Below are 21495 nucleotides of genomic sequence, written 5' to 3'. Positions count from 1 at the left end.
AACACCGACCACCAGGGTTGTAATGAGGGCCTCAGTGTTTTCCCTGTGTTACTGTGTGTGTTAGTACAAATACCTAATACATTGCCTCTGAGATAAGTCTGACTCATGGTGCCAAGCTACAAGGGGATGAGCAGGGGTTATTTTAGGAGCGTGACTCCCTCACCGTGAGTAGGGTGAGGGTCCCTACTTGGAGAGGGTGTAAACCGACTGCTAACTAGTTGCCCAATTGCTAACATTAGCCTTACCTCAGATTTGTTTTTGTAAACATAGGTGCTTCATTGTGTGCCCTTCTAAAAAAATTCTAAAGACTGGAGGTTCGAAGGTGTAATTTCTAAGTAACTATTGCGAGCTTGGGCTCAAAAATCCCCCCCTGCATGCAAAGAAATGTTGGGTAAAAAAATCCGAAGATGTCGCACTTGAGATGGGGTCACTTGAAGATTAAGGCCGTTCTTTAAGTTCGCGCAGTCATTTGGTGGCCATCGAACATCACGAAGCCACTTCTTGGCTAAACGTGGACAAAGCGTTATCAGATGTGTACGTCCAACTGAGGCCAACTAAGACTTCCGCTACCAGAATGCACTTTTTTGTTATGGGAAAAATCAAAAGATTGATTCATGTGTTAGAAGCAGTTAGTGCGACTGAAAACCCCACCTTCAGTCCTACCCCTTGACGTCTCTTATTGAAACTCCGAGCCGGCGCTGCTCCCTACAGTTTCGGATTTTTATTTGTATTAATTTCTGGCACGTGTAGTTACGTCTTTTCCGTTCTAAATTTCAAACTGTCAGTACCGGGAAGTTGATGCTGGTATGCTAATTTGAGATTTCTGCAATGCTCGGTTGTTTTAGCCCCAGTCTGTCCTTTCCGGCCTCTTGTGTGTATAGAAAGTCCGGGGTGTCCAGTATTAGACAGGTGCAGCGCAGAGCCGTCACTCTAGTGCGCGGAGCCGGGGGGGGCTGTCCCCGTGTCTGGTTGTAACAGCTCGTTCAATCTGTCCTTTTCTGTTCCCGCACATCACGTGGCGTGCCTCCCTAATGGAAATGTCTCTCATCCCCACAGAGCTGTAGGTCGCCCGGAACGCAGCTTTAACCGCGCGCGTCCGTCCCAAGTTGATCCGTGGCGCAGGGGCGCTGAAAGAGAGCGAGGCTCCCACAGCCCGCAGTGCGCGGCCGGGCCCCTGGATCTGCAGGCCGTGCACAGCCCAGCCCCCTGCTCCGAGCCCGGGAGGGAGGTTGCGGTCCAGCATGCCACCGGCTCTGCATGGTATTAATAGAAGCGGGCTTTAGCCATCCTTCCGAAGCCTTCTCCCGAGAGGACTCCAGATTGCAGCGTAAATAGCATAGTAGCGCCCAAGACCCGGTGAGTACATCCCATTCAGCTTTCGTGTGCAGGAAAGGGAGGCTGAGCAGTGTAAAGCGCGGCAGCCTGTAATCATGTTGCTAATGTAGGCGATACATTATTATTATACATTGCTGTGATGTATCCACATGACGGGGGTTTTTGGAATGACCTCTCGTGGGGCGTAAGCATAAGCTTATTACGCAAGTAACCTGATACTTCTTACAGGATGGCTAGAGAAGGTCACTTAAAACGTGCCGACCGGTTATTAACCCGTTAAAAGCAGTAACACAATTTGTCATTTACACCACAATTAGGCCCCTCCCCCGTCTAACTGGATCATTTTTTAGGGACTTTGTGGTCCATAGACTTATTAACACCAACAATATATCTAGATAACAGTGACGTTATGTCATGCCGGCAGCGTGGTTGTTTACTCCTTTGAGATCCAGCGTCAAAACTGTGGCTTGAGGTCCTGCCCCACCTTCGCTTTGGCTTGTGAAGAACATGTCAAAGAATGCACGAGCGTATCTGTAATTGCCGCGGTGCGGCTGGAGACTTTACCAGGTGACTCCTTAAGGGTCTCTATTCATTTAACCTGTCCCAGTGAAATACACGCCCACTGAATGATACTGGAACCCGACAGCACTGCGGGGCGTTATGGCACTGCACCTAACTCCGGTGGGTCAGACGTTACTTAGAAAACTCTGTGTGACTTCTTCAGTGATGCAGAATATGTGGTCAAAAATGATCACGTGGCTTTTGTGTATATGTGTATATGTGTGTGTGTATATATATATATATATATATATATATATATATCATTTCGTTAAAACAGAATATAGATGCCGTATATTTAAGCCTGTCATTTGTTTCTGCATCAGTTCTTCCACCGCCTGTGTTTGATGTCAAAACATAGATGGTCATCTGCTGGTCTGTGCTATAATTTATTGTGTCAACACAGACCTCTTGTGTGTGCTTGCATTGTGAACAGATTAAGCAATGGGTGCACAGGGCATGGTGAATAAGAAAGAAATATAGTACTAGTAAGTCCTGTCCTTTGCTTCGACTTGTGGGATTTCCAGGCGTGTAGAACACAAAATAGACATTTTTGAACAGCCCTGAGCATGTTAACGAAGAAGATCCTGGCACAAGCATAACTCCAACTCATATCAGTCATGCTTGTCTTCCACCCTGTTAACTTTCAATCCACCTCATCTATGTGCTGTGAATTAGGGAAGCCGTTCCTCATAGTTCTTCCACTTAACTTGTGGATCAGTTTGACAGATGCTTCCCACTAGTCTGTCTCCTCAGAATTCTTAAGGCACCTTAGTCGCTTCTCTGTTGCGGATAGAGCTTAGGGTGCATTTTTGTTAGCTGTAGCTTACTTTATTTTCATTGAGTCTTCAGACCGCATTTGTCCCATGTGGTCTTGCACTGACTTTTCCAGTGTTTTTTTTGGCTTTTGTCTCCGATTGCATGGCTAGAGGTTCTTCTCTTAGGAAGCCTTACACAGTATATGAGCTTTGACTCGCTGGTTTCCCGACCATAGTACCTTCCCCATAGCTGGTTTCTAGGGTCTTGAAGTTTATTACGCTGGGTTTAGAGTAGGGGTGCTATAATAGGACTCAGTGCTGCTCAGGATTATTTACAGGATCTTTTCTTGCTTCTGGGTGGTCTGTTTTGTCTAGTCGACCCTGGGATGCTTCAACCTGTGGGGCTTTGCTCACTTTTTTGCACCCCTTACTCATCAGGGATCCGTATTGTCCTTGGGTCCCTGAGTCTAAGGGCCTTTTAGCAGTTTTTTGTTTTTTTTTAACTAGAGTTCTCCTTCACATAAGGTTCCTGTGTGAGCCTGGCCACGTTGCAGACATCTTTTTGAGGACTTTCCATACAAAACCTTTTTGCTCATCCTCAAAGTATCTTCCAGCAGAAGGCACACTTTGTTTTTTTTGCACTGGTCCTGACCAGAGCCTGCTATACCTGCATTTGGCAGTTGCTAGGCCTTACACTGAGAGTCCTCTTAGGCTTGGTACATATTTTCTGAAAAATGTATGGGCCCCCCAGTGCAAGGGATTGTGAGGGAGCCTCTGGTAATACCCATACCCAAGAGCAGACAAGCTGAGCCCCCCGTTTATGTATAAGTAATTGGGAACTCCCCTCATCATGAAAGTGACTGTTACACCCGTGGAGAAGCAAAACCCCAAAATAACCATTCTGGAGCTTAGAAGGCGAATGAGCAAAATAAATGACTTTACATTTTGCTTTTATGTTATCATATTTGCTGTGCGTTTGAAGACAAAGGACAAATGTTAGGATACTTTTTCAAACGTGGAGATTTCTGTGTATTTTTATTTCTCTGACTGCGAAGATAAAGGATTCTGTAAACTATGTGAGAATCTTGCAGGGTAACAGGGAGTGTGAAAGGAAAGGTTGTAGGATGTCAATTTATTTCTAATACACAATAGCATTTACATATTTTTAAATGAACTGGGATATTTTTCAAAATACAGCAGCAGTTAAGAAAGCATAAACAAAGCACATTCTTTTTGTAAATCTGAAGTGTGATGGAAACAAACATTTTAACAGGATGAAAACAAATCAAGGCACTGTACTTGATGATGCACACATGATAAATATTCAGTGAAACTCGATTTCTACAAACGTTATAGCTTGCGTGTTGCATAGTTTTATCACCAAAACTGCTTGTCGATGTAAATAAAGTGCCCACTTCATTGGAAAAATGTGGTGTATGGAAATGACATTGGGCTACAGCACCATTGTTTATTTATACATTTGTAGCTCTGTGTTTCAAAATGCACCACCAGTTACATTCTAAGCTCCTACTACACTGTGCTTTCTGTTTATTCCCCCAAATCATGCTTGTTTTGTCTTTGAATGCTGCACTTTTGCATCCAGCCATGTTGGATACTCATTTCTGGGAACACTCCTGTACTTTTGATGGGGGACATCTCTAAATCTTAGGGCACAATATTTTCAGCTTGTAGGGCAGTGAGATTATCTTGCTTGCTTTCTCCTGGATAGTGAGAAGTATGTTAATCTTTTGGTAATGTCATCCTCAATGCAGACAGCTCACTCCTCGACCATCCATTGAATTGTGAGACTCCTTCTTATCTGCTTGAATACTTGCTTATCACACACCTTTCCTGATCTTGGATGGATGTTGAGCCCAGGGGGCATCTGTCTATGACTGTTTGGTCATGGGGGCTGAGCTCCATTGACTTGGTAGGTTTAGCCCTCAGTTTTCAATGATGCATTGTCACTTGGCACACATTTATTCATTCTCGAAATAAAGGATTCTCCTGTTGCGTACATATTAGGCCTACCTCTGCTTTACTTAGGCCTTATCTCCATATTTCAAGCTCAATTTCCTTGTGTTTGGCTGATATAGTTGGGGTTCAAACTTCAGGTGGCATCTCTACTCACCCTGCTAGATCCATAGATGACTTTCTGATACCTTGTAATGAGCCTTTTTGAGCCCTTACTTTCCAACAGAAGCCACACACTCTTTAAATCAGAGCACCCTTCCTTTAAGGTGGTGGGTAGTGCTTTTGAAGGCAAGATTTTCTAAGGCGCTTAAGAAACTCGGAAGATTGCTTTTGTGCCACCATGGTAAACTACTTAATGTACTAAAGATTTTGAGAGCCAGAGGGTTGCCAAATTTACCCTTCTTGTTTATGTGGATACACTTCTGGGTAATACCACCATCACTGGTACACTCTTGTGAGCAAGACATTGTGGGTGGCTCTCACTAAGCCTTTCTTTGTAAGGTTTTGAGGCAATAAGAGGCAGTCTTCAAACACTTTAATGAAGCCACTGGGGCAATGACCCTGGGTCCTTTTTATCTAGAGGGTGGCATGGTAGAGGCCTACCATCCTACTTAGGGAATTTTGTAGGGAGGATCTCACCCTCTTTCATTGGATTAGGGATTGTTTGAACACTTGGATCTTGGGATGCATTTTAACTTTAGGTATGTAGCCTCCCAGCAGCAGGACACTACTGTCTAGGTGGAAAGGTGTGAATTCCTGAGGACAAGCTCATTTAGCTCATCTGTGGAGCAGGCCAAATGGGAATCCAGGGCAAAAGGCATCACATCCTCTGGAGGCTCGTTTTACATATAGAAGAGGACAGGCAATGGTTCTATTTATTTCTCTCTATAGGAGGTTCTTGGGCTCTCCCATTGGTAGTTTTTGTACCTTTAATTGAATTTCTTGTTAAGTACATTTCACTAGTGATTTAATTAATTAATGTGATCTACCTGATTAGTGGGACCAAAATGTAGACCGTAGTCCTCTGATTTGGTAACTGTAGCTAACTTCTCTTCGTAAGAGTTGATGCTTCTTATATGAATTTCTGTTGTCAGTTACAAGCCTTATCCCAGTCTAGTGATTCCTTCTTTAATGCCAATGGGAACATAGCATCTCACTTTGCTAGCCTAAATGTTTTTGGTGTTAGTGGTTGTTAGAAACTGGGTTTGTGGTTGGCAGAGGTATGTACCCCTGGCCAAGCAGGAATCACAATCCTAGTCCTAGTCAGGTAAGTCACAAACACACCATAAATTAACCTATGCTCAACTCTGGTATCTTGGGCAGAGCAGTCAGGCATAACGTAAGAGGCAATGTGTTAAGTATTTGTACTACACATAAAAAGATACCACACCTGGTTAGAATCATGGAACTTAATTTAATGAACAAAACAAGACCAAAACGGCAAAAATCCAATAAGTAGAACGTGAGATATGATTTTTTAAAGAATAAAATGAAATGTAGTCCTCAAAAGCGTAAAAATGCCAACTGGGAATTTCTGGTTCCATTGGACCGGATCGAATCTGAAAAGTCAGACTGAACGCGATGGAGCATGGGTTTGATACAGGGACCAGCCTTGGCCCGCTGAAAAAGTACTATGTTTGCATTGACGTCGATGGCGGTGCAAGGAGCAGGGTAAATGATGCTTTGTTAATCCTTTCGATGTAGGGGATTCATCAGTCCCGAGCCACACAAGGTCAGAGTTGCGTAACAAATGGAGGCTATGCGCCACGCGGCTAGCAATGTGACATCTTCATTAGTCATAGCAGTGGCGATGCATTAATAAAGATGCACTGGTTCCAAGTGGCACAACAGCATCAATGAGTTAATTCTTGGCTGTAGCAGCACTTTATACACACTTCCAAGGAACCAAGACTGGATTGGCACCTCTTGGCAGGGCAAGACTCATAGTCAGTAGAGTCCAGGTGCTGTAGGTGATGAGCTGCAAGTCTTTTGTGTCCCTGAGACTTCGAAAAACAAGAGGCAAGGCCTTTGAAGTCACTCTTATTCAGGACTCCAGTGATGTGGGTCCAGTCCTTCTCAACCAGGCAAGGAAGGCAGTAGGGAGCAGGTTAGCACAGCAAGAAAGCAGTTCTTCCAAAGAAGCAGTACAGCTGAGTGGCAGTCCTAGCAGAAGCATAACACTCCTTCTTCCTGACAGAGTATCCACAGGTCTAGAAGTGTACTGAGTTGGTAGGGTCAGAAGACCAGTTCTTATACCTGGAGTGGAGGAGAATTCAAAGAAGGGCTTTGAAGTGCAGAGAATCTCCTTGCTTCCCTGCCCTGGCTCCAAGCTGGCTGGAATGACAGTACATGGTCATTAGGCATATTGTGAGGGTACAGGCCACTGCCTTTTCAGGTGCAGGTGATGCTGTGTTTAGCTCCACACCCCCATTAAGTCAGTTAATGGCCCATCAAGTCACGCCTAAGCTCCCATTGTGTGCGGCTGTCTAGAGGGAATACACAAAGCCCAGCTGTGTCTCATCCCAGGCAAGTGAACAGAGACAGGCTGCAGGCACACAGGGCTAAGAGCAGGAAAATTACAACTTTATAAAAGTGTCATTTTCAAAAGTATAACAATAAACCTGAATTTACCATTACAGAGGATTTGTCATTACAGTTCCATAGGGACTAAACATGACATATCTACCTCCTCTTAATCAGGAATTACAGCTTATTAAATGTCATAAGGAATCCCCAATGTTATCCCATAAGAGTGGTAGCCCTCACATTAATGACAAACAAATTTAGTAGTTTATCACTACCAGAACATGAAAAACTTAAAAGTACACGCCCTCCCTTTTAATTACACCTCACCCTATACTATGGGCTTCTTAGGGCATATTTTAGGGGTGACCTATATGTAAGAAAAGGGGAGTTTAAGGTTTGGCAGTGGGTTTTAAATGTCAGGTCGACATGGCAGTTTAAAATGCACACACAGGCTCTACAATGGCAGGGCTACCAGGGCTACCTAAGTGGGTGGGCTACCTAAGAGGGTGGCACAATCAGTGCTGCAGGTCTACTAGTAGCATTTAATTTACAGATCCCGGGCACATGTAGTGCACTTTACGAGAGACTAATAAGTAACTGAAATATGGCAATTGTGGATATATGCCTATTCTACTATATTTTAGGGAGACAGCATATGCACTTTATCATTGGTTAGCAGTGGTAAAGTGCACAGAGTCCTAAAGCCAACAAAAATGACTTCTGCAAAAAAGAGAGAGGGAGAAGGAAAAAAAGTCTGTGGATGACCCCTTCAGAAAAGGCCATTTCCAACCGAGGTGTCTGGATTGCCAACCACTCTCATTATTGTGCTTTCCTCATGCCCTGAAGCCCTTGAAGGGCTATTTATCAGCCTCTTTGGCTGAGGTATGGTAGGACGGAAGATTCACTGTAAAACTAGTGTATCTTTAAGAGACTTCTGGTTTAATGTTGAAATTTATTGTTGGACATCTTCAATACTGTAACTGTAATTAAATTGGCTTATCTGTTCTTATATCACTAACTTTGTTAAGCTCCATGAAATTGATTGGGAGGGTACAGAGAGCCATAGCTGCTGTAAAAACTTGTCTTACAAAAATGGAGGTTGTGCCATCTTCTGTACCATATACTTACTTTCATGAAATGCTTAGAGTCCAGATTCATCTAAGTTACCACTATTTAATAGCGATCACTTTGAAATCCCCCCAACTGCAATGGATCATGGCTACTGTTCTGGCAACAATTTCCAAATAGTTTGAAGCACTGGTAGGATCTATTGATCTCCTGATTGAAGGCCAACCCTGTGAAGTGATTGTCAAACTATTCTGCTTCTCATCACACAAACACTAACCTGGAGCCAATGCAATCATATTGTATATTGTGGAATTAAAAATAAATCCATGGAGGATTGCAACGCACAACATAAAGAATATATCTAATAGATGCACAGAAGTGCGTGAAACAGCTGAAATTAGGTGGGGTAGACTAAAACTATATAGACTGATTACAACCCAATTAAAAAATAAATCCCGGGGTGGGCGTGGCCAATGGTGTCAAGATGGCAGTCGCACTCTAAGAGTGCTCCGGACCCCTCCGTCATCCGCCCGAATCCACTACCGCATATGATCCTGCTGTGGTCCCAACCGGGACTCGAGGGGTGCCTTGGTGCCGTCTGACACCGAGAGCTCGAAATCCGGAGCTCGGGGGTGCCTGTGGACGTCAGGGGCGGCACCGGCCAGAAGACCAGACCGCGCCCGAGAAGTGACCGCCCCGGGGTCGTCGCGTGACCAAACAACAGGCCGATTCCGACTGGCGGGATCCGTCCAGGACCACTGGGACTGCACCCGGAGGTGCCGCGCGAGAAGACGGTGGGGCCGAGGGTGCATGGCTCCGGGGCCGAAAAGCCCCGGAATAGACTGGGGCCCCGTGTCCCGCCGGACTGGACACCTGGAGCCTGACGACTTACTCACCGGTAAGAGGCGGTGTGGCCCCAGAGCGTAGGCGGCGCAGAGGGTTGCGCACTGGAAAGCTGCGCCATCTGAAACCCCGGACGGCAGCACTACGCGCCGCCGCGCGTGGGCGGCTGAACCTGGGATCCAGGCCCCGGTGCCCTGCTGGGCCTTGGCCCCCCTCGGAAGACCACCCGCCGACTGCGCCCCCGGGCTGGGGGGCGCCGAAGCCACACCGGCTCCGGCGCGTGGAGCGCGAGCAGAGGAGCGGGGCAGGGGTGACGAGGAGGAGTGACGAAGGCCCTGGCCTAGGTGAACCCCCATATTGAAGTCCCAAAATCGGTGCCCAGAGGGGGACATCAGCCCATGGAGGATGACATCTAACTGACACAGTAACTCCGCCTAACGGGCACACCGGGGGGACGTCAGGGCAACAATCGGTTCACCCGATTGAGAACCACCACCCCGGAGGAACCCAACAGCCAAACACCTCCATGCCCCGGACCTGTCCCCCCCCCTAAGGAACTTGAGACAAACCTAGTGCACTCACCCCTGGGCGTTGTACAACCTCCGATCGCCCCTTGTCTGGATCTCCCCGCCCCGAGTGAACACTCCGAATCAGGCCCACATGGGCAAGAGACACAGATCCCTGTCATAGATATGCACTGCTCCCAATAGACCAAACCTGCAATTACTTGGGCCCATCAGACAACATGGGCAAAGACAGAGCCTCCAAACAGGCGCAGCAATCCCAGCAGAAGATTGACCAATTTACCACGCCAACGGTCCCTCGAACCGGAGGAGATGCTCCGACTGACGAACAGGCCGCAGACGGGGTCAATACTATCCTTCTTGCAATTCAAACCTTGCAACGGGCGGTGGAAACAAAGATTGGAGAGGTGAGAGAAGAGATGGGCCTCGTAAGACAGGATCTCAGAAATGCAGTGGGCCGCATTACGGAGGTGGAGAACCGTGTCTCACAAACAGAGGACGACTTGACTGACCTCAGAGCCAAGGTGGCTCAGCTACAAACCCGGGCCGGCGAGCTCCACCGCAGAGCGGAAGACGCAGAGAACCGCTCCAGACGCAACAACCTATGATTCGTTGGCATCCTAGAGGGAGCAGAAGATGGTAAAGCTACCGAATTCCTAGAGAACTGGATTAAATCCTGGATGCCGGAGAACTCTCTTTCGCCATGGTTCGCAATCGAATGAGCACATAGAGCCCTGGCCCCGCGGCCCCCTCCAGGTGGCCCCCGAAGACCCATGATAGCGCGCTTCTTCAATTTTAAAGACCGAGACGCGATCCTCAGAGAAGTCAGGTGCTTCCCTGACCTCCTTTGGGACAATCAGAAGATTTTGGTTTTCCCAGACTACACTCGCAGTCCAAACCAATCGCCGATCGTACGAACAGGTGAAACAGAAGCTGAGAGCGATGCAACTTTCATACATGCTCCTCTTCCCAGCGCGCCTGAAGGTAATCCTGGCTGGCAAGGCGCACCTCTTTGAATCACCCGAGGAGGCGTGGGTCTGGCTGACGGAAGAAGGTATCGGAAACCGTAGGGGACCTGCTGATCTGTCTGGGGGACCCCGGGAATCACACCTAGGCGCACAAGCAACCACGAGGAGAGGTCGAAAACGCACCAGATCCAAAAGGGGAAGACCGAGGAACTCCGGTGCCCAAGCAGATGAGGACGCCCAATCGACCCTGGTCCCCCCATCGGGGGAGGTGCCGGTGGCTCACTCCGGAGAGCGGACCTCGAAAGAAGAGCGAGGAATGGACCGTTTGAGCCAGTCCCCCGAACTTAGTTAACACTGGTCCCACATGTACTGGGCTCCTGCGCGTTGGGCCGCGCCTGCGGAACCGAATGACATCCCGAGCGGCTGGGGCGGAAACACACCCACGACGGCACCACGCCGAACAAGCTAATGACTTTATTATAGACAGTGGGTTTTTCGTTAATTAACTGCAACTGATCCGACATACAGGAGGGGTCCACCACTCCACTCGCTGGCAGTCTATACGACTGTGCAGCCCCCGTTGGGCATTAGGGCGACAGATGCTTCAGAGGTAGAAGTATGGGGTGGGGGGAAGTTGGGAAGTTTAAAGCTCATGTTAGGGCTTAGTGAAATGTTCGTGATAAGATACCATAGCAATGCCTACACCTGCCACACCAATCCCTTCCAATCAGCGGGCCTGTCCCTGAGCCCCTGGTCAGGTCCTCGAGTTCTCGTAATGCACCCATGGCACACACAACCCCCGCACTGACACAGATTCTCTCATGGAATGTCAACGGCCTCCTAGATAAAATTAAAAGAACTGCAGTGTTTAGCACCCTACGCAGGTATGCCCCCTCGGTGGTCCTCCTGCAGGAGACCCACTTACTTGGAACTAACTGCCCTATCCTAGCACGGGGAGGCTTTGACAAAGCCTTCCACGCGGGCTTCTCGAGGGGCTCCTGGGGGGTGGCCATCTTATTTCATCGCTCACTACCCATAGTGGTTACAGCCACACAATCAGACCCCGTAGATTTGTTACGGTGACCGGCATATTGCACGGGTCGCTGATTAACATCGTATGCGCATACGCTCCCCCAGCTGGCTTTGATACCCTCTTACTAACTCTCCGCCGGGCGATTATAGGCCTCCCGCAGGGACTCACGCTTATTGGAGGCGACTTTAACTCGGTCTTAGACCCTAAAATAGATGTAGCCGGACCTATTTCAACCGTCCGAGTTGGGAGAGCAACCAAGTTAAACGGCTGGACAGCAAGCGTAGGCCTGTGCGAGGTTTGGAGGACATGGCACCCCAGAACGCGACAATACACACACACTTCAGCGGCCCATAACTTCCAAGCGCGAATTGACCTGGTGCTCATGCCCGCCTTGGACATCCCTAAAGTCACTGGTGCCGAGATATTACCTAGAGGAGTCTCGGACCACTCCCCGCTGCGTATCTGGGTAGGAGACATAGCCCCAAATCAACGCCCCGTGTGGCGGATGAACGCGTGGTACCTACAAAATAACGATTTCACTCTTGAAATGAGGGACCACCTTACCCAGTACTTTGATCAAAATATGGGATCCGTACAGTCCCCGGGCATACTCTGGGCAGCATGTAAAGCCACACTCAGAGGCTATGCCAGGTACTGTGTACGTGCCCGTGAACGAGTGCGAGACTTACAAGTGACTACCCTTGAAGCCAAAGCTCTGGCCCTGGAGCAGTCTGAGACTCCCGCAGCATCAGCATCTGATCTGAGGCGTCTAACAATGATTAGAGAGGAAATAAGACAGTTAGTGTTTGAGGCTGCAAGGCATACATGGAGAGCGTCATCGGCCCGTGTGTATGGATGGGGTGATAAAAATGGCAAACTCCTGCATTGGTTGGCCTCACGCCCCCTAGCCGACAGAGTTATCCCGGAGGTTGCAGACGAAGCAGGCTCTGTCGCACAGACCCCCAGTGAAATTGCTGCGAGTTTTGCATCATACTACGCCCAGCTATACGCTATGCGCCCCCGCCCACGAATAGAAAGGGAATCCCCCCTTCTGGATGACATAACTCTCCCTAAAATCCCACAGGCGACCAGAGAGACCCTAGAGGAAACCATAACCCTGGCCGAAATAACAATGGCCATATCTGGTCTAGCATCAGGCAAAACACCTGGACCGGACGGCTTCCCATCTGAGCTCTATGGCAGATGTGGAGACATTTTAAGCCCACATCTACTCAATATGTTTAATGAAGCAATGAAGTCAGGCCGCTTCCCCACCGGAATAGATCAAGCCACAATAGTGGTGATTCCGAAGACCCGCCCGCCATCACATGACCGTTCGGCCTACAGATCCATCTCCCTGTTGAACACTGAGATCAAAGTGCTCTCAACACTACTTGCCACCAGGATGAAGGCAGTGCTCCCCTCGCTGATACACCCAGATCAGTGCGGCTTCATGCCCTCACGTAGCACCAGACACTGCATTAGGAGACTACATAATGCTTTGGCTCGCCGCGGCACCTTGACCAAGTCCCCTCTTGGCCTCCTTCTAATAGACTTTGAAAAAGCCTTTGATACTGTGGATTGGTCATATCTAGAACAAGTTCTAAGAAAGAGCGGATTCGGACCCAAATTCAGAAGCCTGATAAAGCTGCTCTACTCCAATCCGACAGCTCGTATTCAGGTAAATGGGTTTGCATCAGACCCATTTCCCATTCGTCGTCGGACCCGACAGGGATGGCCGCTTTCGCCGCTACTCTTTGCCTTGGCAATTGAGCCACTGGCAAAGCTGCTAAGAGAAGACCCACTAATAACAGGCTGGACCTGGCCCGCAGGACCGGGTAGCACTGTACGCTAACGACCTCCTCCTTTACCTCTCCAACCCGGCAATGAGTGGCCCGCGAGTTCTTGAACTCCTAGAGCTCTTTTCACAAGCCTCTGGGCTCACCCTGAACGCCAACAAATCCCTGCTGATCCCACTACATCCCTCGAGAGACTGTGTGAGCTGGCAGACAAACACCCCAATCCGCCGCAATAGTTTTAAATACCTGGGGGTTCATATAACTCTACTCCCGAGCTTGCGTGGGAACTAAATATTACACCGCTCCTTAAGAATTCCAAGAGAGACCTTCAACGCTGGCAGAATTTACCACTCAACACACTGGGAAGAATAGCCCTATACAAAATGATGGTGCTCCCCAGATTCCTATACCACCTGCAAAACTTCCCCCACCTCATCCCCCGGAAATGGTTTAACGAGGTAGAGACTATAACACGCCAATTTCTGTGGCACGGAGAGCAGCGCAGGGGGCCACGGGGTGGTGGTCTTGTCTAACTCAACAGACACCTCTCTGGCAGGGAAAATGGCTAAAGGAAGTCTCCATGTTAAAAGGCTTTCGGAAATGGGACATTATTGGGATAACTACATTTGGCGACATCTGGGACAACACACACATTCGACCCTTTGGGGAGCTTCAGAAAACATACTCCTTAAACAACACCCAGTTTCACAAATATCTACAGCTCAGACATGCTCTATTGGTACACGTACGGCCCGGAGACAACATCCCAGAATATAGTCCGCTAGAAGCGAAAATTATGATGGGGCATCTAAACAAAGGGGGAGTTTCCCAAATATACCGCTCCATCCTTACCAACACATCCCCTCCCCTCGAGGAACTTCGCCGGAAATGGGAGGGCTGGGTGGACCATGGAGGACTTGGACTGGAGGGAACCTCTAATGGCTCCCCGAACATTGGCCATATCCACGCGATTTCAGCTGTTACAGACTCTCTACCTACATGCAGCCTACCTTACCCCTAAGAGACTCCACCGAGTGGGTCTTCGACCCACAGATGAGTGCCCCCGGTGCTCTCAAACGGGGGCAGATTTCTTCCACATGGTCTGGGCCTGCCCGGTTATAGAGTCATATTGGTGGTCAGTTGTAGGGGAGATCTCCGAAGTACTACAATCAACAGTGGAGATATCCCCGATATCACTTTTACTGGGGGCAATGGGCGAGACAGGGCTAAACAGATCGAGTCGTACATTTCTGGGAGTGGCCTGCCTAGTGGCAAAAAGAGACATTATGTCAGAATGGAAGCCCGTAAAAGCGCCATCCCTTAACAAATGGAGACGGGGAGTGGATTGGTGTGCAGGATGTGAAAAAATGGTGTACGAGGCGAGAGGTTGCCCTGAAAAATATAATAAAATATGGGGGAGCTGGGTGGGTCTGCTGGCGGATTGATTAATCTGGGATAACAGATATTTTTATGCGACCCGCCCCCACAACAAAAGCCTCCCAGGGAGCATGGGGCAACAACAGCAGCGACCCCCACTCTGGGTGTGAAAGGGGCCGGTCCAGGACCGCACGAGGTGGAGGGCAGGCCGATCTCCCTCAGATGTGGTACTGACAAAGGGCCCCACCTTACTTGAATGCCATAATGACGAGGCTAAAACTCAAATACTCCAAAAACTAAAATTTATTCCAGTTTATATTGAGGCCACGGGGCCTATCAGGTCCCCTCGGCTCACAGGACGAGTAAGACGGAAGTGGCAGAGGTTACACCGTGAGGAGGGTGGTATGGTAGTGTTATTTGTATATTTCAACTATTGCTACAATGTATCAATGTTGTGTTTTTTTTTTTTTTTTTTTTTTTTCCTTTTTCCTTTTTTTTTTTCTTCAAAATAAAAAAAATCTTTATAAAAAAACAAAAAACAATCCCTGATTTTTTTTTTGTAAAAAAAGTGAAAGCACTCGGACATCTTTTAAGAAAGCTCAGATTAGAAATTCAAGAGCAGAAAGCCTTACAAGATGGTATTGTCTGTGTGAGATTATAGGCCGTGGAAATAGTAAGGCATTTTTGGAGATTATATCTAACATAACGAATGGCAAAATAAAAAAAAGTTTCAGTATCTGAAAAACAATAGACTGCTTGTTTCCAAGCACTTTGCACCTCACCTGGATAGAACCAAAAAGTATAAAGATTGATCAGACAAAACAGGGCATTTACATTTCATATTGATTTTAAGGATAAAATAAGGATCATTAAGAAGACCAGAGATAGTAAAAGTGAAGGCCCCAATAGCATTCCTACAATGTTTCTAAAACCAGACCCAGAGTTTTTGGGTACGATTCTAACTCTACTATTTACTTCATGCTTTATAATAATATTATTCTGGACATCTGGAAAGGCAGCATATAAGTATTCCAATTTACATGAAATACATCAGAACTAAGAACTGATAGGTAAATAGCATTCCTAGATGTGATAGGCAAAATAAACTTGCCCATCCTTCTTGAACACTCCAAGAGTAGGTAGATAAAAAGAAGACAACTTGCAATGGAACAGATTGGATTTAGATACAATCGTGCTGTGCTGAACATAATTGCAACTGTAAATTATTCTATGAGAAGTATATGGCAAAACAGTCAGTCAATACAGCTTAACCATCCTTACCACAGCATTTGGTAGGGTCAATAGAAACAAACCCTGGTGGACACCAGCTAGCTCAACAAAATTCTGAATAAATTATTAAGGTCCTCATTACAACCCTGGCGATCTTAAGACCGCCAGGGTCTGCCCTGTGGATTACGAGTCCCCTCCCTGCCGTCATTTACATGATGGTAGCACCGCTATGTAAAGGCAGGTGGAGATAGGGTGCAGGTGACCCCTGATAGTCCCCTGCACTGCCCATGCACTTGGCACTGAACTGAGCAACGGGTGCTGGTGCACCCTACACACCGCAACATTGTCGCCATCTCAATTGTGAGCTGGCGTCAATGTTGTGGGCTGTTCCCCGCTCCAGACGACAAACTCGTAATGACCTCCTAAGTGTCTTAATTTCACTTTATGCTCAGATCCCCACACAAGTTCCAATAGGGTCTCTCTAAAAATAATTACATCAAACTGATTAACACAAGGGTGCCTTCTAGTCTCTCTTTTTTTTCTCTGTATATTCATTCCTGCTGTACTATCCTCTTGTAATAAATTTACACCAATAATTAATTTTTTTACATTTTATACTATAGGCGGTTGATATCATGATCCTTGACGAAATGCCAATTGGACTTCAACGTGGATTAGCAAGTCTCTCGAAATATGCTCAAGATCATCACTTAAAAATAAACAGGGAAAAATCTAACATCAAGACTTTGGACCAAAGATTTTACCCAGTAGACTTCAATCAGTGTTTGGGATTAGAGAAAATAGAAAAGGTTCATCCAATGAATATCTAGGGATGAACGTTGACATATAACTTATACTTTAATCTTTATATTCAGTACCTAATGGCGAGTCCCAGGCAACAGGTGTTCATATAGTTAATGAAAACCCAAATAACAATACGTGGGACATGCACTCAAAGTAAATATTGCCAAGATCCCACCTATATTGCTTTATTAGATTGAATGCATTTCCTATAATAAGGATATGTTCTTGAATAAGTAAAAAGGAAGGTCTGGATTGCTTATTGACTATACAGCAGAGTGATCCTGTAAGTATATTTTCCTTAGAATTTGGCCTCCCAGAGATTGATTATAAAGCTTATCGGACATCATTACTTTGGGGACATAAAATTATAAATGCAAAGCTCCACATCTTAAGAGGCATTAATTGGGATCAATTAAAGTCTGATGCCTCTAGAGAGAATATATGTTAAATGCATCAAATTGTTTCACTATTAACACTGACCAGAATGTCACTTCTTTGACAAAAAGCTTTCTTACTGGAGTAATAAAAAAGTTTACCTTAAATTGATGTTTTTATCAGACTTGGAGGTTGTAGACAGTCCCACTTATATCAATTCCTTTGTGATTTGCCTCATGTGAAAAGGATGGAACACTATTAATTGTTTTAATTACTCGTGAATTGTGAAGACTCATGTATAATTTAAAGAGAACCTTAATGGCCAGAAGCTGAAAACCTGGCTTTTCAATTAACCAATCTACCATATGTAGGACAAAGCACACACACCTTCTCAGTGCCAAGAGACCCTTGCAGGTGATAGTGTGCTGTACAATTATAACAAGAAAAGATGGCCTCCGGCTTCATTGTAACATCTCAAAATGGGGAAGTCTAGAAAGATTGAGGACTATGTAGGATATATTTGTGTTCCCTGCACAATAGAAGACACCACTGTTTGCTTGCTCGCACTGAATAATGTGCTAATTGTAAATGATGCACTATATTTGGTGCTGAATCCAAAAATTCCAACAGATCTTTACATAGTTTTTAAAATTCGAAAAGTTTTAATATAATGACTACGTGAACTGTTTATTTTACTATTTTTTTTATTTATTTTTAAGTCTGTGGTCTGCATTATTGTGGTTTTACTAAGCATTAAAGACTTATTGCATATTAATGAGGAACAATGCTAATGAAGATGTGTAGGAAAGTACCCTCTTTTTGCCGTGGTTACCACCATTTTCTGCCTGATGTCAGTGTGTTTGACTGTGTTCACTGGGATCCTGCTAACCAGGACAAATGTTCCCTCTACTTATTTTTATTGGTGTGTGGCAGTGCAGTGGGTTTGTGCACATTATTCGGAGATGTGTGCACAATTGGAACTTACCATGAGTCATTATGCAGGCGAGTCTGCTATCTCCTTGGTGATTGGGTGAAAGAACAGTTTAATTTTTTACAGAAATGAACCAAATGGTAACTTATATTTTAAATGTTATTATTCAAATGGTATTGTCTAATGAAAAATAGGGAGTAGTGACATTTCAGAGAGGGCGTCATGCAGCTCATGCAATGATCCAATCATTGCAGTCCAACAGAAGATCTAGAGAGGAGTTTTGTTAAATTTAACATAGCCCTTTCCTAATTCACTGCAGCTTGTCCCCTACCCAGGCTTCTTTCTGTGATACTTCCAGAGCACAGACTCCACATCTCACGCTCGTCCTGAATAACCCTCTACACTGTCTACCAACCAAGAACTTTAAGCAACACATTCAGGATGCCAACTCAACCTTAGATGCCAAGCTTGTTGTGTAATATATATATATAGATATAGATATATATAAAACTATGACTAATGTGGTATATCACTCCAGTCTCACCCAGTCACCCCAAAAGTCACACTGAATAAGAACTTACACCTGCATGCTACTGACAGCATAACTCCCCAAAACTGAATCAGACTCTGATCCGCAGTGAAAATGTTCAGAGTTTCATAACATGAAATACCAAACTGTGCTGCAGTGTCATACAATTACTTATACATTCTCTTCCTCTCTCTTTTTTTTTTTAAAACATGACAATGAAGAGGATGGAGTACTATTAAACATGTGGAAATATGCTTTTAGAGCACTGAAAACTCAATGATAAATTCTGAACCTTTCTATCAGAGCAGCTAAGTAAAGCTTTCAGGTGATGTAATATAGAATTCAGTGATCCACTAGTATAAAAAATGTGAATTATTTTTTTGTATTTTATTAAAAAGTACATGTTTTTTATTTTTGTAGCTTTGTATGGCACAGACAAGGCCCAACAGGCATCAGAGTGCTTTACAAAGAGACTGGCAAAAAGTAAATAGAAATATACAATACAGAGAAAAAGGAGATAAGATCAAGATAAATAGCAATATTTAAATCTGAATACAGGTTGTGTTTATTGTGTGGATAAACTAAGAATAGTATCTTCTAGTGTAATTAAATGTTTACAAAACATTATAGGTGGGCGAGCCACTGACAGCTTGAGCCTGAAACCAACAAGGTTCTGGTTTAGCTTAAGGTTCTTTTGGAACCTCATGCCCATACGGAAGCAAGCTTTCATGTGGCTTCTGCCTGCCTCCCCTCCCTGTACCTTGGATGTTATGTTATAACCAGAGTTGTTGACTTTGGAGCAGGGGAATCAGATTCAATTCTCAGAGTAAACTTAGGTCCATATTTATACTTTTTGACACAAAACTGCACAAACGCAGTTTTGCGTCAAAAAGTGGACATGAACTTGCGTCATTCCAGAGTGCCAGCCAGGCGCCATATTTATGGAATGCCGCAAGCCTGCGCAAAGGGTGGGCTAGCATTAAAAAAAAAAAAATTACGTTAGCCGGGTGAGGGTGGCAGGTATGGGAGGAGGATGTTTTGCACCAATAAGTAATGCCTCTAACCAGCCTATCATAATATTCTGACGCAAAACTATCTATACCACATGACTCGTGTCTTAGAAGAGACAGGAGTCATGCCCACCACCCCAATGGCCAGCACAGGGGACTAGTGTCTCCTGGGCATGACCATTGCACCTTGTGCCATGCAGGGGCCCCAGATGGCACTTTAATTTTAAAAATAAAATACTTATCAATGCTTACCCTATTTACCTGGGATGGGGTCCCCCATTCTCTGGCGTCCCTTTGGTTTGGGTGTTCCTGAGGCTTTAGGAAGGCAACTGTGGATTCATTCCATGGTGTTCAACCATGGAAATGGGTGCACAGGTCCCCTAACGCCTGGTCTGACCCAGGTGTTAATAATGGTGCAAAGCAAGCTTTGCACCATTATTTAATCCCTCCTCCCACCCATGCATCATTTTAGTGGGGGATAAATATGGGGCTATGGGGTTAGCACCATTTTTTAGATGGGAACACCTACCTTGCATCTCATTGACGCAAGGTAGGTTCACACACCTAAGAAATGGTGCAAACTCCAATATTTGGATTGTTAGACATGTCTAGCATCAAAATATAAATATGGAGTTAGTTAAAGGTAAAGGGAAAGTTTAAACATAAGGAAAGTCAAATAGATACCCATTTACTGCCTGATTTGCGCAAAGTGACACCAGGAACCCTGGATTCCCCATTTAAATTGTGTGATCTTAGATACATATTTTATTTTAGCAAAACTCTTTTTTTCTTTAATATTGCGTTAAAAAGCACTTTCAAGTATGTGAGTTCAGAACATCAGTTGTATAGAAATCTATGTTTGATTTAGTAGACTATAATATTGCTCAGTAATTACCTGGGCCACATATATGGTTCACATGAAAATTGCTTTGCCTCCTAGTTTACTCATTGTTCATGTTTAAATAAAGTACTTCTCAATACAGTGCTATAATCAGAGTATTAATGTCAAAGTTTCCACTTGTTATAGAAATAAACTTTCTGAGTTTTGTAGAGGTTTTATCATATTTACGTGACATTTGATGAAGACTTTCTCTGTTAAATATTTTCAGGGCTGGACTCTTGCACAGGCTCTCCCCTTTCATTTGTTAGCTCGCCCACTTGTACAAACGTTTGGGATTTAATGACACATCCCATGTTAAAAAAAGAAAACTGTGGAAGTGGATATCTCACTGTAATGTGCAGTGAAGTTTAAGGGAATCAGCAACTTGCCTGCAGTGAGGAATCTTGCAGCCACGTTTTCCAAAACGTCATTCTTTAACTTTTATTGCTACCAGATTAGAACACAAAGAATGACATTTTTAGAAAAAACAGCTTTACACTACAGTGAGAAGGATTTCCACATTTGCACAGGATATGTCATTAAAACCAAAGTTTTGTACAGGTGGGCAAGCAAACAAATAAAACGGGAAGCGCCTCTGCAAGAGCCCTGAAAATATTTAAAAGCAATCATTTGCATCTGTGAAAGGGATGATCTCTGTGGTATTTGGTAGAGTTTGTCTTTGTGTTTTGAACTGCAATAAAAGTTAAATGCTGCCAAATACGATAGAGATCACCCCATCCACAGATGCAAATGATTGCCTTTCGGGTTTAATCAGCCTTCTTTGTTTTATTACTCCTCTGAAGGATTTCTTCACTTAGACCTTAAAGGTCTGTCCTTTGAAATGCGCTCTCCAGTGTGCCCCCTGCACGGAGATCGATTGGTGTGTGCTTGGCCACTCAGGCGCGCACCTTAGAGGAACATTGACCAGGACCCCAGTGATTATGCTCTCTGTCTTCTAAATTTTGTTGCTTCA

At 45.4% G+C, this 21495-nt stretch overlaps 1 protein-coding gene across 1 annotated transcript in view; it reads left to right on the top strand.

Moving 5' to 3' along the window:
• Positions 1–1008: 1008 nt before the first annotated feature.
• The window catches only part of TMEM117 (transmembrane protein 117), a 2258187-nt gene continuing 2237700 nt past the window's right edge, over positions 1009–21495 (top strand). The window contains exon 1 of the mRNA XM_069228825.1: positions 1009–1356. The gene's annotated coding sequence lies outside the window, so the exon portion shown is untranslated. The remainder of the gene's footprint in view (positions 1357–21495) is intronic.

The sequence above is a fragment of the Pleurodeles waltl genome, chromosome 4_1 (genome assembly GCF_031143425.1).
Source record: "Pleurodeles waltl isolate 20211129_DDA chromosome 4_1, aPleWal1.hap1.20221129, whole genome shotgun sequence".
Lineage (NCBI taxonomy): Eukaryota > Metazoa > Chordata > Amphibia > Caudata > Salamandridae > Pleurodeles > Pleurodeles waltl.
Note: the sequence above shows the minus strand (reverse complement) of the source record. Positions and strands in the feature narration are given on the sequence as shown.